General features: G+C 40.9%; 1 protein-coding gene across 4 annotated transcripts in view; it reads left to right on the top strand.

Annotated features, from left to right (window-relative positions):
• The first annotated feature begins 1151 nt into the window (after window positions 1-1151).
• Window positions 1152-20258, top strand: part of LOC128702083 (adipokinetic hormone/corazonin-related peptide receptor variant I-like) — a 276924-nt gene continuing 257817 nt past the window's right edge. For 3 of the 4 annotated variants that reach the window (XM_070102860.1, XM_070102858.1, XM_070102861.1), the window contains exon 1: window positions 1152-1267. The gene's annotated coding sequence lies outside the window, so the exon portion shown is untranslated. Of the gene's footprint in view, window positions 1268-4616; window positions 4785-20258 lie in introns of those variants that run through there. The other variant, XM_070102859.1, reaches the window with a different exon arrangement.

Genomic DNA, 20258 nt, shown 5'->3' with positions numbered 1-20258 from the left:
TTCATATTGCAGACATGTTGCATAATATCGTGACATTATATGTATACTCAGGGTTAGGTAAGGTTACGTATATATATGTATATATATATATATATATATATATATATATATATATATATATATATATATATATATATATATATATATATATATATATATATATATATATATATATATATATATATATATATATATATATATATATATATATATATATATATATATATATATATATGACGAGCTTTCTCTTTCAGAGACTCAGTGTCGCGATCCAGAGAGGAAATGCCTGCAGCATTCTGGGCACGCGGCCCACCGCAGGGGAGCTGGACGAAGTATTCGAGATGTAGCTCTGAGTTACCTATGTTGTTTTAATTTCTGTTGTATTTTTGTGAATGTTTGGCCAATGTATTTTTGTCTTTAAATAAAACATACTTGAAATATAGGGGGTGGTAGGACAAAATTCTCAAAATATATATATATATATATATATATATATATATATATATATATATATATATATATATATATATATATATATATATATATATATATATATATATATAATCTGCTGAGAGTTGAATATTCTCCAGTGTACACGTGAACTGCAACTGCAATCCTAATGCCCTTCGTGCAGTAGACAGGCCTTAAACCTAGTCAACTAGCTACCACGACACGGGATATATACAACAAGACGTACTCACCTATTTGTGGTTGCAGGGATCAAGTGGTAGCTCCTGGCCCAGCCTCTTCGCTGGTCGTTACTAGGTCCACTCTGTGCGTATTTCAGTGTGAATACGGATTTCACTTTACTTCCCTTGCAAGGGAACTGCAGCCTTGAGGACCATTAAGCAGTGGATAGACTGCTAACATATCTTATTGTGTGTGCACAGAGAGCTTACTGTAACCCCTATTTTTGGGAGGTGAATAGGTGATGCCTTTAATAACCCTCTTGCAGTATAATTGTTTTAAAACCCTACTAACCATCTTACCTACCTACCACCACCTCCGCTACCACCACCCACCACCACAACCACCCACTACCACTACCACTACCACCACTACCCACTATCACCACCAGAGCAGCTGTAGATGTCGACCTGTTTCTCCTGGCCAGCCATACAGCCAGCCAGCTCACCCGGGCTGACAGTATCGGCGGCTGGTCAGAACACCTCCACATCCCGTACCGCTAAGACGGTCGCGTCCCTCGCGTTCCCTCCCCCACGCGACAACCAACAGGTGTCCGCTCTCGATCTTTGCCTTCATTCAGGTCAGCTTCTTACAACTGACGCCCATATTTACCGGAAATGATACACTTGCGAGGCACTCATTTGCATACGTGTGGAAGAGGAACTTAGGTGTATCGACACGTACATGTAGGGATCCAGTGACTTGCGTGTGAATATGTACCTATTAACCATGTAACAGAGTGTACACGTGTACATATACATAACCAGTGTACATTTACATGGGAGATTTGATGGTGTGTGAATATTTATCAACAGAGTCATTGCTATGTAGAGGAAATTAGGGATTTATCGAGTACTCATTTAAGTGGGAATATGGTTGAATAATTTGTACACATGTAAGTGTTCCTTGCTTGTTGCTTGTACACATGTACAGTACGTAGGTGCTCCTTGTTTCCTGTGTGTTACGTTGTAAAGTAACTTTTTGACTTCCCTCAGTAGAGGGGATTTTTAAAGCAATGTGAATATATTTTTTCGAGTTCCTGAGTGTTTTTTTTTCTGATCGGCAATGGCACTTCTGAGTGGCGGTCATTTCAAAATGTTTATTTTCGATTTCGTGGTCTCACGGTCGTTCGTTTTCTGATTGGTAGTGACCATTGTAGGTGTTTGTTTACTGATTGGCAGTGATTCTTGGGGTTTTGTACTGAGTGGCAGTGAAATTTACTGATTGGCAGTGGTTTTATCGGTGTGAATTTTTATTAGCAGTGCTTTCATGTTTTTCTGATTGGGAGTGAGCTCATAGCTTCCTGATTGGCAGTTGTCGCAAAGTTTTACTGATTAGTAATTTGCTCGTGGTTATTAATAATTGAGTGTCCCATAGATTTTTCTGATTGGCAGGGATGCTTTTCTAATAGGCAGCGCTCTGATAGGTTTATATGACTGGCAGTTGTGTTTATTTCTGAATAACTTCATTATATTTCCTGACTGGCAGTCTTCTCATGTGCGTTTATTTCTGATTGGCAGTATTTAATTGGCAAGTACTCAACTGATTAACAATCTTATTGATGTTAATTATCTTATTATTCGTCAAGAGTTTTCTGAATGGTAGCGGTATTTAAATACCTATCTGATGGGCAGTACAAATGTATGTTATTGGCAGTGACTAAAATGATCTGACTGGCAGTGATCTCAGATGCGTTTTTTTCTGATTGTTCTGGATTTTAAATTATTCATTTCGATTAGCAGTAACAGCAAATGTGATTTATTTTCTGATTGGCAGTGATTTACACTGTTAATTTTGGTGCCTGGTAATTGCGTGTGTTATAGGTATGAGACTGGTGCAGTGTTTATCCTGTCCGTTAGTGTTGCTGTTGTGGTGTGTTGACGCTGGTAGTGTGTTACTGTCCATTACTACTGTCGTTGTTGTGGTGGTGTGTTGACGTTGGTAATGTGTTACTGTCCATTACTACTGTCGTTGTTGTGGTGGTGTGTTGACGTTGGTAGTGTGAATGTTACTGTCCATTACTACTGTCGTTGTTGTGGTGTGTTGACGTTGGTAGTGTGAATGTTACTGTCCATTACTACTGTCGTTGTTGTGGTGTGTTGACACTGGTAGTGTGAGTGTTACTGTCCATTATTACTGTCGTTGTTGTGGTGGTGTGTTGACACTGGTAGTGTGAGTGTTACTGTCCATTATTGCTGTCGTTGTTGTAGTGGTGTGTTGACACTGGTAGTGTGAGTGTTACTGTCCATTATTACTGTCGTTGTTGTGGTGGTGTGTTGACACTGGTAGTGTGAGTGTTACTGTCCATTATTACTGTCGTTGTTGTGGTGGTGTGTTGACACTGGTAGTGTGAGTGTTACTGTCCATTATTGCTGTCGTTGTTGTAGTGGTGTGTTGACACTGGTAGTGTTACTATCCATTATTGTTGTGATGTGTTGACGTTGGTATGGTGTGTGACACTGTCCATTACTGCTTTTATTGCGGTTCGTTCATTGACAGGATGAGTGGCACTGCTCAGTACAGTTATTGTGGTGCCTCACGTACTGAGTGGCACTGTCCAATAAATTCGAATCACAGAGCATATTTAAAAAAAAAATCTGGCAGTAATTTGACGCATTATTGTTTCTGATTGACGGTAATTGTGCGCGCGGCTTTAGAAGTTATTATTTTCTGAATGTCAGTAATTATCACTAGTCTTCTGAATGGGATTTAGGTCTTTGACTTTTTTTAAGACATTTTCTTCATTATTATTATTAAAGATTAGCCGGTATTCTCCCGGCCCGGGCCTTTTCCAAGTGGTGGCCCGGCCTTGGCTCCCTCTCTAGGGAGTGTCTGAGACCTAAGTCTCCCATGGGAGGAGGCACAAGTACCTCCTCATCTTTGGGACCAACTGTCCCCAGGCCTAGCCACAAGCTAGGCCTCTCTAGTCTGCCATCCCCGCCCCAAGGGGGCTAATGGGAATGACAGTCTTTTGAGCTAAAGGCTCGGGCTCAGGCACCTACCCTACCCTAGAAAGGTTAGGCATGGTATCGATGACATTTTCTTTTTTTTCTCACCGGTATTCTCCCGGCCCGGGTCTTTTCCAAGTAGTGGTGACCCGGCCTTGGCTCCCTATCTGGGGAGTGTCTCGAGACGGAAAGTAATGTTATATTGAATTATTCAATAAAAATATGTTATATTTCGGATATATATTGTTAATTTTAATTAATATCAGAACAGATATCATAACTTTCATCAAATTTATTTTTCTTAAATACAAAAAAAATATAAACCTAATTTTTTTAGAGTAAAAAGTATATAATTAATTTTTTTTTTTGAAGACGGGTGTTAGTGAGAGACTGATAAAAGGTGATTAGTGTTAATTATAACGAAGCTGAGAGGAATTGCTGAAAGCTGTTAAGTGCACTAAACAGAACAACGGTGACGAACACGCAACGGAAATTGATGCGAAGGGGAGGCAAAACAGACAGGAAATTCTAGCAAATAACTAGAACAAAACGAAAGAGAGAAATAGCGTTCGTGGCGTTGTGGTAACGGAGATGCACCAGGCAACGAGAATGATTAATTAAAGGCGGATGTGAAAAACGGAAAGGAAAGAAACGGTAATCGCTGAAAAGTTAACTACAAACACTGGAAAAACAGTGATAAAATTGATATAGAAAAGAGGACAGTCGGTGGCGCGAGAAACAGTGGAGATTAAGACACAGGTGAGGGGGGATCAGTCCCGAGGTGGATCAGTATTAAGGTGGTTCAGCCTCGAGGTGGATCAGTCTCGAGGTGGATCAGTATTAAGGTGGATCAGCCTCGAGGTGGATCAGTATTAAGGTGGATCAGCCTCGAGGTGGATCAGCCTTGGGGTGGATCAGTATTAAGGTGGATCAGTCTCCAGGTGGATCAGTATTAAGGTGGATCAGTCTCCAGGTGGATCAGTATTAAGGTGGATCAGCCTCGAGGTGGATCCGAGGTGGATCAGTATTAAGGTGGATCAGCCTCGAGGTGGATCAGTATTAAGGTGGATCAGCCTCGAGGTGGATCAGTATTAAGGTGGATCAGTCTCCAGGTGGGACCACAACTTTTCAAGACTCCTCACGTTGCTGGTAAGTGTAATCAAGGTTGCATTTTTCAGTCTTGATGACTCCCCCCCCCCTTTGTATCTTTAACACGTTAATAAGGGTTCTTGATCCAAGCAATTAGTTTACAATCTTCCTCGGATCAAACATGATTAAGTTCCATTCCCAAGTCTCTTAATGGGAAGGGCGTTAAATTCTTCCCATTTATTAAAATAATATCCCTCTTTATTTTATTTTTCTCACCTTTATTTCTTCTCCTTCGTCTCATTATTATTGCCTTTTGCCTTAAGTCTTTTTTTTCTCCTCTTTATTTCCTACCTTCTTTCCGAAATAAAAAAAATATTATTGTAAAAAGCGGACTCGTGTCTGCCAAATTTTATTTATTGAATAAAATATAAAAATCCTTATTGAAATTCGTGAGTACTTTTATAGCGTCATTCTTGTCCCCATGACTGAGTACATTCTTGTCCCCATGACTGAGTACATTCTTGTCCCCATGACTGAGTACATTCTTGTTCCCATGACTGAGTACATTCTTGTCTCCATGACTGAGTACATTCTTGTCCCCATGACTGAGTACATTCTTGTCCCCATGACTGAGTACATTCTTGTCCCCATGGCTGAGTACATTCTTGTCCCCATGACTGAGTACATTCTTGTCCCCATGGCTGAGTACATTCTTGTCCCCATGACTGAGTACATTCTTGTCCCCATGACTGAGTACATTCTTGTCCCCATGACTGAGTACATTCTTGTCCCCATGGCTGAGTACATTCTTGTCCCCATGACTGAGTACATTCTTGTTCCCATGACTGAGTACATTCTTGTCTCCATGACTGAGTACATTCTTGTCCCCATGACTGAGTACATTCTTGTCCCCATGACTGAGTACATTCTTGTCTCCATGGCTGAGTACATTCTTGTCCCCATGACTGAGTACATTCTTGTCCCCATGACTGAGTACATTCTTGTCCCCATGACTGAGTACATTCTTGTCCCCATGACTGAGTACATTCTTGTCCCCATGACTGAGTACATTCTTGTCCCCATGACTGAGTACATTCTTGTCCCCATGACTGAGTACATTCTTGTCCCCATGACTGAGTACATTCTTGTCCCCATGACTGAGTACATTCTTGTCCCCATGACTGAGTACATTCTTGTCCCCATGACTGAGTACATTCTTGTCCCCATGACTGAGTACATTCTTGTCTCCATGTCCCCATGACTGAGTACATTCTTGTCCCCATGACTGAGTACATTCTTGTCCCCATGACTGAGTACATTCTTGTCCCCATGACTGAGTACATTCTTGTCCCCATGACTGAGTACATTCTTGTCCCCATGACTGAGTACATTCTTGTCCCAATGACTGAGTACATTCTTGTCCCCATGACTGAGTGCATTCTTGTCCCCATGACTGAGTACATTCTTGTTTCCATGACTGAGTACATTCTTGTCCCCATGACTGAGTACATTCTTGTTCCCATGACTGAGTACATTCTTGTCTCCATGACTGAGTACATTCTTGTCCCCATGACTGAGTACATTCTTGTCCCCATGACTGAGTACATTCTTGTCCCCATGGCTGAGTACATTCTTGTCCCCATGACTGAGTACATTCTTGTCCCCATGACTGAGTACATTCTTGTCCCCATGACTGAGTACATTCTTGTCCCAATGACTGAGTACATTCTTGTCCCCATGACTGAGTGCATTCTTGTCCCCATGACTGAGTACATTCCCCATGACTGAGTACATTCTTGTTCCCATGACTGAGTACATTCTTGTCTCCATGGCTGAGTACATTCTTGTCTCCATGACTGAGTACATTCTTGTCCCCATGACTGAGTACATTCTTGTCCCCATGACTGAGTACATTCTTGTCCCCATGACTGAGTGCATTCTTGTCCCCATGACTGAGTACATTCTTGTCCCCATGACTGAGTGCATTCTTGTCCCCATGACTGAGTACATTCTTGTCCCCATGACTGAGTACATTCTTGTCCCCATGACTGAGTACATTCTTGTCCCCATGACTGAGTACATTCTTGTTCCCATGACTGAGTACATTCTTGTCCCCATGACTGAGTACATTCTTGTCCCCACGACTGAGTACATTCTTGTCCCCACGACTGAGTACATTCTTGTCCCCACGACTGAGTGCATTCTTGTTCCCATGACTGAGTGCATTCTTGTTCCCACGACTGAGTACATTCTTGTCCCCATGACTGAGTACATTCTTGTCCCCACGACTGAGTACATTCTTGTCCCCATAACTGAGTACATTCTTGTCCCAATGACTGAGTGCATTCTTGTCCCCATGACTGAGTACATTCTTGTCCCCATGACTGAGTGCATTCTTGTCCCCATGACTGAGTGCATTCTTGTCCCCATGACTGAGTACATTCTTGTCCCCATGACTGAGTACATTCTTGTCCCCATGACTGAGTACATTCTTGTCCCCATGACTGAGTGCATTCTTGTCCCCATGACTGAGTACATTCTTGTCCCCATGACTGAGTACATTCTTGTCCCCATGACTGAGTACATTCTTGTCCCCATGACTGAGTACATTCTTGTCCCCATGACTGAGTGCATTCTTGTCCCCATGACTGAGTACATTCTTGTCCCCATGACTGAGTACATTCTTGTCCCCATGACTGAGTACATTCTTGTCCCCATGACTGAGTACATTCTTGTCCCCATGACTGAGTACATTCTTGTCCCCATGACTGAGTGCATTCTTGTCCCCATGACTGAGTACATTCTTGTCCCCATGAATAATACATAGAGAGGGACTTGTAACCCTATCGTACGTAGGAAGTGATCCTATTATACGTAGGGATTTGCGACCTACCATACAAACTGAGAGACATACGACCCTACTATACAAACTGAGAGACATACGACCCTACCATACAAACTGAGAGACATACGACCCTACCATACAAACTGAGAGAGATACGACCCTACCATACAAACTGAGAGAGATACGACCCTACCATACAAACTGAGAGAGATACGACCCTACCATACAAACTGAGAGAGATACGACCCTACCATACAAACTGAGAGAGATACGACCCTACCATACAAACTGAGAGAGATACGACCCTACCATACAAACTGAGAGAGATACGACCCTACTATACAAACTGAGAGAGATACGACCCTACCATACAATCTGAGAGAGATACGACCCTACCATACAATCTGAGAGAGATACGACCCTACCATACAGAGAGATACGACCCTACCATACAAACTGAGAGAGATACGACCCTACCATACAAACTGAGAGAGATACGACCCTACCATACAATCTGAGAGAGATACGACCCTACCATACAAACTGAGAGAGATACGACCCTACCATACAAACTGAGAGAGATACGACCCTACCATACAATCTGAGAGAGATACGACCCTACCATACAATCTGAGAGAGATACGACCCTACCATACAAACTGAGAGAGATACGACCCTACCATACAAACTGAGATACGACCCTACCATACAAACAGAGAGATACAACCCTACCATACAAACTGAGAAAGATACGACCCTACCATGCAAACTGAGAGATACGACCCTACCATACAAACTGAGAGAGATACGACCCTACCATACAAACTGAGAGAGATACGACCCTACCATACAAACTGAGAGAGATACAACCCTACCATACAGACTGAGAGAGATACGACCCTACCATACAGACAGAGAGATATGACCCTACCATACAGACTGAGAGAGGCACGACCCTACCATACAGACTGAGAGAGATACGACCCCACCATACAGACTGAGAGAGATACGACCCTACCATACAGACTAAGAGAGATACGACCCTACCATACAGAGAGATACGACCCTACCATACAGACTGAGAGAGATACGACCCTACCATACAGACTGAGAGAGATACGACCCTACCATACAGACTGAGAGAGATACGACCCTACCATACAGACTGAGAGAGATACGACCCTACCATACAAACTGAGAGAGATACGACCCTACCATACAGACTGAGAGAGATACGACCCTACCATACAAACTGAGAGAGATACGACCCTACCATACAAACTGAGAGAGGCACGACCCTACCATACAAACTGAGAGAGGCACGACCCTACCATACAAACTGAGAGAGGCACGACCCTACCATACAAACTGAGAGAGGCACGACCCTACCATACAAACTGAGAGAGGCACGACCCTACCATACAAACTGAGAGAGGCACGACCCTACCATACATACAGAAGGACTTGCGACCGTAACATACATATACAGGGACTTGCCAATCCCCCCCCTCCCCCCTACATATAATCTCTACATATACCACTCCAGGATTCCCCAGACATACTCCATACATCAGCGAGCTCGAGTGAAAAGTCGCAGTTTCGCTCTGCTAGAAACGTGCCCATGTTAATAGCCCTGTCGACGTTCTGCCCTCTGAAACTTAAAATGAATTAAAAGTGAAAGTCGCAGCGCACTGCGTGGGCCCTTTAATTGCTGGTAATTAATTGCTTCTTGTTAATTAAGGGTAGTCGAGGTGGCCATCAACTTAAATTATAAACATTATTATAAACATTAGGTCTATGCACTTTAATAACTATATAAATCGCTGTGTTTATGATGTTTCTTGAAGTCGAATTTTTGGATGCGGTTTTAAGGGGGGTGAAAAAAATGGTAATATTTTGAGCCTTCGTGGGAGGGGGGGGGGTCTTGAAGTTGTTGATGGGCTCTTGATCCGAGGAAATGGAGCTCTTTCTTTTTCCCCCCTCACCCCACCCCTGAAGTTTTTCACGACGTTTCGTTCTATCCTGAGCCATTATAAAGTCTTTTGTCCATCCTGAGCCATTATAAAGTCTTCGGTCCATCCTGGGCATTATAAAGTCTTTGGTTCATCCTGGACCATTATAAAGTTCTTGGTCCATCCTGGACCATTATAAATTTCTTGGTCCACCCTGGGCCATTATAAAGTTTTTGGTTCATCCTGGGCCATTATAAAGTCTTCGGCCCATCCTGGGCCATTATAAAGTCTTCGGTCCATCCTGGGCCATTATAAAGTCTTCGGTCCATCCTGGGCCATTATAAAGTTTTCGGTTCATCCTGGGCCATTATAAAGTCTTCGGTCCATCCTGGGCCATCATAAAGTCTTCGGTCCATCCTGGGCCATTATAAAGTATTCGGTCCATCCTGGGACATTATAAAGTCTTCGGTCCATCCTGGGACATTATAAAGTCTTCGGTCCATCCTGGGACATTATCAAACCAGTTGAGTTTATAGTGCTCCAAGATGGACCGAAACTTAGTCTACAATTTCCTCTGGTGACATGTTTCAGCCGAGGTATTTTGACTTCTTCATCTAAATATAATTGAAATACACCCTCGTTTATATACATTAAACAGGTGCAACATGTGTAAACATTGGAATATATATACATATATATATATATATATATATATATATATATATATATATATATATATATATATATGTATATATATATGTATGTACATATATATATATATATATATATATATATATATATATATATATATATATATATATATATATACATATATATATATATATATATATATATATATATATATATATATATATATATATATATATACATATATATATCTATATATATATATCTATATATATATATATATATATATATATATATATATATATATCTATATATATATATATATATATATATATGTATATATATATATATGTATATATATATATATATATATATATATATGTATATATATATATATGTATATATATATATATATATATATATATGTATATATATATGTGTATATATATATATATATGTATATATATATATGTATATATATATATATATATGTATATATATATATATGTATATATATATATATGTATATATATATATATATATGTATATATATATATATGTATATATATATATATGTATATATATATATATGTATATATATATATATATATGTATATATATAAATATTTATATATATATATATTTATATATATATATATGTATATATATATATGTATATATATATATATATATATATATATATATATATATATATGTATATATATATGCAAGGAATTCGCGAGAGCAGGCGAAATATACACAAACACTGATCTCTGGCTGAAGGAGACTCGAACCTACGAACCTTAGGACAAGGTACGCAGTGCTTTACCAATCTACCCACACTGGACAATACCTTGGCGTGTAGCTAGCGCTACACGTTTGATCCAAGGCAGCCAGCTTTCAGGGAGAAGGCTTACAGCTTTTCATCTCATCCCCTGCATGCATCAGCCTTACTAGAGATTTGAACAATGCAATCAGTGTTTGTGTATATTTCGCCTGCTCTCGCGAATTCCTTGCATTGTTCAAATCTCTAGTAAGGCTGATGCATGCAGGGGATGAGATGAAAAGCTGTAAGCCTTCTCCCTGAAAGCTGGCTGCCTTGGATCAAACGTGTAGCGGATGCTACACGCCAAGGTATTGGTCCAGTGTGGGTAGATTGGTAAAGCACTGCGTACCTTGTCCTAAGGTTCGTAGGTTCGAGTCTCCTTCAGCCAGAGATCAGTGTTTATATATATATATATATATATATATATATATATATATATATATATATATATATATATATATATATATGTCGTGCCGAATAGGCAGAACTTGCGATCTTGGCTTAAATAGCAACGCTCATCTTGCCATATAGGACAAGCAAAAATTTATGTATGCAATAATTTCGCCAAAGTCATTATGAACCTAACGAGAAAAATATATTTCACTGTGTTTGTTTAGTATTAAATTATTGTAAACAAATCTAAAATATATTTAGTTGGGTTAGGCTAAAATAAATTGTTCTTGTTATAATAAGGTTAGGTAAGTTTTCTAAGATTCTTTTGGTGCAAAATTAAAATTTTTTACATTAACATTAATGAAAAAAATATATTTTTAAACGTATAAGAGAAATTTTTAGAAAGGTCTTAATTTTAAATGAGTTCTTGCTAATTGACCAGTTTTACATATTCGGCAGGACATATATATATATATATATATATATATATATATATATATATATATATATATATATATATATATATATATATATATATATATATATGCAAAACAACCACTCTGAAAGAATAGAGAAATTCCAAGCGCTTTCGTGACTACTCACATTATCAAGGAACTATGTGAGTAGTCACGAAAGCGCTTGGAATTTCTCTATTCTTTCAGAGTGGTTGTTTTGCATATTCTGAAATCACCTGTTTACTGTGATCTTATTGCATATATATATATATATATATATATATATATATATATATATATATATATATATATATATATATATATATATATATATATATATATATATATATATATATAACTGGACTGTATTTGAAGACAAAATACATTAACAAAAATACAACAGGAAGTTGAACAATATAAATAACATCTCGGAGCTATATCTCAAAAACTTCGTCCAGCTCCCCGGCGGTGGGCCGCGTGACCAGAATGCTGCAGGCATTTTCCCTCTGGATCATAACACTGAGTCTTTGAAAGAAGAAGCTGGGTGCTCTGTGATCCTTGGTTTCTGTGATGAGCTTTTCATCCAGCTCTCTGAGGAACTTTAGAGCACACCTGCCCCATGCTCCAAGGGTCTCCGACCCTTTTGGGATGAAGTTATAGCAATTGGGCAGGACTACATATTTCTGGATCTTCTGGGTCTCCCTGTAACTAGTGGCTCCACCCCCTTCAGCTTCAGAGTAAGGCAAGTAGGTGTCCGACAACTTGACGGCACAGGTTTAGAGTCCCAGGCAATCTGCTTACCATCCTTCCAGGGTAGCATAGTTACTCGACCTGGACGCTTTTGACTTCCATCAGACCTCAGTATTTGGGGTTCCTGTTGGGCTGGGCAACAGGCTGTGGCGAGGCTTCTCTTTATGATGTCGTTGACCTCCTCTTGTCTGGCATACTACCCTTCTGATGTATGACACAAGAGACCATGACGTCGGAATTGATCAGCCGACGACGCCCTGCCGCAAATACACCTATGTTCGGTGAGTATGGGGGCAGCTAGGCGAAGAGCATCACCAATCCGAATGGCTTGTGGTTCGAGTCGAGTGCCCAGGGAGGAATTGGGAACAGCGTTAATGAGTATTGTGTTGGCAATTTTTTCCATGATCGGTTTGTCCCAGTGGGACTGTTTGTGCTCTTTGTGTGTACTCACCTAGTTGTGTGTGTGTGTGTGTGTGTGTGTGTGTGTGTGTGTGTGTGTGTGTGTGTGTGTGTGTGTGTGTGTGTGTGTGTGTGTGTGTGTGTATGTGTCAAGGATCATTTATTTAAAAAGCACAGACATGACTCTCCTCCAGCTCCTCTGAAGCTGGATGCCGGCCCAGTACGTAGCAAGCATTTCCTCTCTGGATGGGCCACGCTGGGGCTCTGGAACATGAAAGTGGCCTCGCTCGGGTCCCTGGTAGTATCTGTGTGTTTGGAACCCAGTTCTTTGAGGAAACGAGTGGCGTTTTTTTCCCATGATCCCAAGGTCTCTGATCTCATTGGGGGAAATTGATTCTGGTGTCTGTACTCTTCTCTGTATTGCATGTGATTTGAGGCTATATACATAAGAGTTTTGGAACTATATACACTAGCAGCAAGTAGCAGTTTCCAGCTATATAAATCACATGTGCTCTTCTTACATATAAACACTATTTAGCTCTCTACTCCAGCGTAATGAAACACTAAGCTGAAAGGCGTAAGTCGCACTGCTTCTGAGGAGGTGCCATCATTACGCTAGTGAAAGGCCCTTAATTCGAAGAATTTGAGCTACTCTCCTCTTAGGAGCTTCATAACACCTCACGGGTTTGCCTCTTCCACATAAATGTTGCACTGCCATAGGCTGTGTAGACTTTCCCCGTATTAATGTACCAGTAATAAAATCTAATTAATATCGGAGTGCCATTACCCACCTAATTAGAGTATCTGTGGCAGTAAATACGTCGTTAAGACATTACCACAAGAAATTACCTTTCAGCCCTCTTCCCCTCGTATCGTTTTCGGGCTAGTAAACAAATCTGTAAAGGCAGAAGCGAAATGAACGTCAAGCCTTAACCTGATTTTATTGGACTGGTGATGGTCAAGTCTTCAGTATGTGTTGATAGGAATGTGTTAGTTTAGGGCAAGTGACTGCTTTACGGTGTCCCGTAGTTAGATTGCTACTCACTCAGATCACACACTGATTTCCGTGGATCGATTCCCCTGGTCGGCTTAAAAACATTAGGACGTGTTTCCATAAAACACCTGCTGTCCCTGTTCACTCATCAGTAAAATGGGTACCTGGGTGTTAGTGGACTGGTGTGGGTCGCATCCTGGAAGAAAATTGACCTAATTTGCTCGAAATGCTGTGCATAACTTGTACATGCATTTAAGAAATCGTAATGACACGATTGCAAATAAACCATACCCCCGGCCGGGATTGAACCCGCGGTCATAGAGTCTCAAAACTCCAGCCCGTCGCGTTAGCCACTAGACCAGCTAGCCACAATAAGATTCATCCAACTAGGTATATTTCTACACCATAGGAAAGTTAGCACAGGCACCTTGTGGTCACAGAGGTGCCTGTGCTAACTTTCCTATGGTGTAGAAATATACCTAGTTGGATGAATCTTATTGTGGCTAGCTGGTCTAGTGGCTAACGCGACGGGCTGGAGTTTTGAGACTCTATGACCGCGGGTTCAATCCCGGCCGGGGGTATGGTTTTTTTGTACATGCACTTGTAGAAATAAAGATATATTATTAAGCCTCTGTTTGTGTCCTTTCATATATATATATATATATATATATATATATATATATATATATATATATATATATATATATACATATATATATATATATATATATATATATATATATATATATATATATATATGTATATATATTTATATATATAAGGTTTACTGAAGCGGCGATTCGGTGGGACACCCTTACAGATTCCTCCAGTAGACCAGCTCCTCCCAAAGAACACAAACAGTCCCACTGGGACAAACCGATCATGGAAAAAATCGCCAACACAATGCTCTTCAACGCCTCAGGAAAGGACAAAGCTCATCTCCTGGCAGTGAAGGCACCACACTCAGGAGATTTCCTGTTAGCTGTTCCCAATTCCTCCTTGGGCACCCGTCTCGACCCACAGGCCATTCGGATTGGTGTTGCTCTTCGCCTAGCCTCCCCCATCCTCACCGAACATAAGTGTATTTGCGGCAGGGCGACAGCTGATCAATTCGGACTTCATGGTCTCGTGTGTCACACAGCAGAAGGGAAGAATGCCAGGCATGAGGAGGTCAATGACATCATAAAGAGAAGCCTCGCCACAGCCCGTTGCCCAGCTCAACGGAAACCCCAAGTGCAGAGGTCTGACGGAAGTCAAAAGCGTCCTGATGGAGCCACTATGCTACCTTGGAAGGATGGAAAGCAGATTGCCTGGGACTACACCTGTGCTGCCACATTGGCAGACACCTACTTGCCATACTCCGTAGTGGAAGGGGGTGGAGCTGCCAGTCACAGGGAGACCCAGAAGATCCGCAAATATGAAGACCTTCCCCCATGCTATAACTTCATCCCATTAGGGTCGGAGACCCTTGGAGCATGGGGCAAGTGTGCTCTAAAGTTCCTCAAAGAGCTGGGTGAAAAGCTCATCATAGAAACCAAGGGCCACAGGGCGACCAGCTTCCTCTTTCAGAGACTCAGTGTCGAGATCCAGAGAGTAAATGCCTGCAGCATTCTGGGCATGCAGCCCACTGCCAGGGACCTGGACGAAGTATTCGAGATGTAGCTCTGAGTTACCTATGTTGTTTTACTTTCTACTGTATCTTTGTGAATGTTTTGTCATATATATATATATATATATATATATATATATATATATATATATATATGTGTGTGTGTGTGTGTGTGTGTGTGTGTGTGTGTGTGTAGCTTCAGTTGAACGTAAGTTCAGGACTATATGCAACAGTACAATAATAATAATTTGTTAGGATTATAATCTGTGTTGAATTTACTTTTAATTTGGAATTATCGTATGACAGGAGACTCTTCCTCACACACAGCAAAAGTAGAATTTTAATACATATAAAAAACTTCGAGTCATATGGTATGATGGAAGGGGGAGGGAGAGTGAGGAAGAAATGAAAAGGTTAAGGCAAAGGGATAAGCAAATACGGATAAGGGAGGATAATAGAGGGTAGAAGGGGGGAAGGAGATGGGAGGGGAGGAGGGACGAATACTCGAGTCAATACAAAAAATAAATAGAACATTAAAATGGTATAAAATACCGACAGTGTCGTGTCCGGCACCAGAGGTCATCACACCTACGACTGAACTTTTCAATTCTCGCAGACTAAAAATTGCACATGCAAGTTGATCCCGGATCTCACACATCTCAACTGCAGGTGTCGACAAGCGGCCCAAGTGAAAAAATACTTAAATATAATATAATGCGATCCTTTACTGACAACGTTTCGCCCACACAGTGGGTGAAACGTTGAGAGAGCACACGAGTGTATATAGGGAGCATGCCTAAATTTGTTTAGGTAAGACACATATGCAACAGTTGGGTATCTTTATTTCGAAATAAAGATACCTAACTGATGCATATGTGAGGAAATGGTATGGTGATACCGACAAGATGTGGAAAAAGACACTTATGTACAGTTCAGGACATTTATTAAAGGAAACGTTTCGCCACGAGTGGCTTCTTCAGTCCTAATACAGAGAAAACTAAGAAAACATTTATATATATAGTGGCAGGAGTCAGGTGAGGTGACGCGTGGGTAGAGGTGGTAGTAGTAGTAGTAGTAGTAGTAGTAGTAGTAGTAGTAGTAGTAGTAGTAGTAGTAGTAGTAATGGAACTAAGGAGGTGAGGCAAGAGAGGGACCTGCTGGCAAGGGGAAACAGCCAGAACTCTGGACATTAGACTAGCAGAACACAAAAATGCTTGTAAAGTAAAAGGACACAAGTGCAACTAATGTGACATTTATTGTGGCAACGTTTCGCTCTCCAGGAGCTTTATCAAGCAATTACAAACAATACATGGACACAGAGGGTATATAAAGGCTCTGAGCCCTCTGTGTCCATGTATTGTTTGTAATGGCTTGATAAAGCTCCTGGAGAGCGAAACGTTGCCACAATAAATGTCACATTAGTTGCACTTGTGTCCTTTTACTTTACATATTGTCGGTAATTCTACCAACTTTATTACAAAAATGCTTGCAGAAATGATGACCGCAAAAACGCATGTGTTCAACATAGAGACGATGTTGGACACCTCATGAAATTCAATGAAGCTAAACTAGTTATTAAAGAAGACGACTTAAGACGGAGAAAATGCATTGAAGCTGCACTAATTTCTGTCAGTAACACTATAAAGCAAAAATCCGGTAGTTACAGTATTTCAAAATTACTAAGCAAGAGGATATTACCCATCCTGGGAACTGGTGTTACTTGATGCCAGCAGGTCCCTCTCTTGCCTCACCTCCTTAGTTCCATTACTACTACTACTACTACTACTACTACTACTACTACTACTACTACTACTACTACTACTACTACTACTACTACTACTACTACTACTACTACCACCTCTACCCACGCGTCACCTCACCTGACTCCTGCCACTATATATATAAATGTGATGAATGGTTTGAAAAACCGACAAGTTGAAGATTGAGACACTTATGCAGCATATGGGAATCTTTATTTAGGAAACGTTTCGCCACACAGTGGCTTCATCAGTCCAATACAAAGAGGAAGGAGTCTATGTGTTCAGTCCATCAATCTTGTAGAATGTACAGCATAGGGCCGTAGACGTGGCTTATATACTGTAGTGAGGTGAGGTGAAGCAGTTGGAGGCGGGGTCATAGTGGTACCATCCACTAGTCGAAGTAGGTCTTCGTCCAAAGGTTGAACAAGTGTTGAAGAATTCTTTGTAACAAGATCCCAAGATGCTGCAGTGTCTGACAGTTGTGATGAATGGTTTGAAAAACCGACAAGTTGAAGATTGAGACACTTATGCAGCATATGGGAATCTTTATTCAGGAAACGTTTCGCCACACAGTGGCTTCATCCAGTCTTTGTATTTTGGCGTTATCAAAATAAATTGCTTAATAAAACATGGAAAGTTTCAAACCGGTATTAATGATTATTTCTGACCGTAAGGTCAGTCAAATGGCGCATCTTTCCGAAGCGGCTGCATTTAAAGGAGTAACAACGGGTGGAATATTTACAATAAATGGTCTGTAGGAATATTAACTAATGTTCTACAGACGTAAACAAAGGGAGGTTCTGAATGTCTATAAACTTCTCTCTCGTCTGTGGTGATTTCCTTTCTGAGTAACTTCACGGCCCAAGAACTTCTTTTAAAAACTGACATTCAGTATTGGCTGATTTACTTTGCGGCTTTTCACGTTTTACAAGATCAATTGGTAAATCCTGAATGTAACATATTTACTTACGAGGCTTCACCAACAACCCGTACATAGGAAAATGTAACTAACGACGACACGTCGTCCTAAGTTACATTCCTCTATGTATGGTTTTTTCGTGTGTTGTTCCAGTCATGGTGGTTTTTTTTTTGTCACTTACGAGACTTCCTCAAATCTCAAGATTGTAATAAATTTAATTTTAATCCAGAAAGTAGGCGGCAGAAGCCGTCGGTTCTTTATTCGTCAAAGGAAAGTGTTTCAGGATCCCTGGTAGTGGAGCCCGAGTTTAAAACTTGCTTCTTGCTTCAGTGGAGCACTGAACACCGGCATATATTATCTATGGGAGATATTTTGTTTTGCATTAATCTTCCCGTAGAGGACTCTGGTGGCCTGGTGGTTAACGCTCTCGCTTCACACGGTGAGGGCCTGGGTTCGATTCCCAGCCAGAGTAGAAACATTGGACGTGTTTCTTTCCACCTGTTGTCTATGTTCCCCATCAGTAAAATGGGTACCTGGGTGTTAGTCGACTGGTGTGGGTCGCATCCTGGGACACTGACCTAAGGAGGCCTGGTCACAGACCGGGCCGCGGGGGCGTTGACCCCCGGAACTCTCTCCAGGTAAACTCCAGGTACTCAATCGTCTGGCGAATACCAGCCTTCTGGGGAAGTAGAATGAAAGAGGATTGGGTTCTTCAGTCATTCCATCGTTCTCAGGTCCCCACAGCACAAGAATAGTGTACGAAATTTACCTATGTTTTTTTTTTATGCTGGGAACAACTATTTTTACTGTTACTTCCACTGTCAACATTACCACTACTTCTTTGTCTTCCTCTCTTGATCCCGTCCCTGTCCCCCTCACCTTTATATACTAGCTGTCTCACTCTTTTGTGTTCAGTGTGACTTTGTAAATGGTCCAAGTCGGACCGAAACTTCGTCATAAGCTTCTCTCTCCTATGTCCTAGTCACGGTATTGTGCATTTTACTTCTTTAAAACGTATCTTTCAGGGAAATACATTGTGAATGAAAGATTCTACAAATAAATTTTGTGATGAATGGTTTGAAAAACCGACAAGTTGAAGATTGAGACAATTATGCAGCATATGGGAATCTTTATTCAGGAGACGTTTCGCCACACAGTGGCTTCATCAGTCCAATACAAAGAGGAAGGCGTAAGGAGAGGAGGAGAATGAGGTAATCAGTCCCTCAACCTGGAGTCGATGTGTTCAGTCCATCAATCTTGTAGAATGTACAGCATAGGGCCATAGACGTGGCTTATATACTGTAGTGAGGTGACGTGAAGCAGGTGGAGGCGGGGTCATAGTGGTACCATCCACTAGTCGAAGTAGGTCTTCGTCCAAAGGTTGAACAAGTGTTGAAGAATTCTTTGTAACAAGACCCCATGATGCTGCCGTGTCTGACAGTTGTGATGAATGGTTTGAAAAACCGACAAGTTGAAGATTGAGACACTTAGGCAGCATATGGGAATCTTTATTCAGGAGACGTTTCGCCACACAGTGGCTTCATCAGTCCAATACAAAGAGGAAGGCGTAAGGAGAGGAGGAGTATGAGGTAATCAGTCCCTCAGCCTGGAGTCGATGTGTTCAGTCCATCAATCCATCGACTCCAGGCTGAGGGACTGATTACCTCATACTCCTCCTCTCCTTACGCCTTCCTCTTTGTATTGGACTGATGAAGCCACTGTGTGGCGAAACGTCTCCTGAATAAAGATTCCCATATAATAAATTTTGACTTTGCATGAACGACATCCAGGCAAAACACAATCTCCACCAGGAACACTGCGCGAAGCAACTCCAGCAAGCAAGTTAGCCTTCAGTAGACCATGTTTCTTCATATAGAAGTTAATTGGTTTCGCTGAAGACATGGCATAACGTACATTATGAATGGATGGTAATACAAACACGCCTCTCACTCTGCATAACTCGCATCCACGTAAAACACGAACT

The sequence above is a fragment of the Cherax quadricarinatus genome, chromosome 83 (genome assembly GCF_038502225.1).
Source record: "Cherax quadricarinatus isolate ZL_2023a chromosome 83, ASM3850222v1, whole genome shotgun sequence".
Lineage (NCBI taxonomy): Eukaryota > Metazoa > Arthropoda > Malacostraca > Decapoda > Parastacidae > Cherax > Cherax quadricarinatus.
The sequence above is the reverse complement of the archived record's forward strand: the minus strand, read 5'-3'. Positions and strand labels throughout refer to the sequence as shown.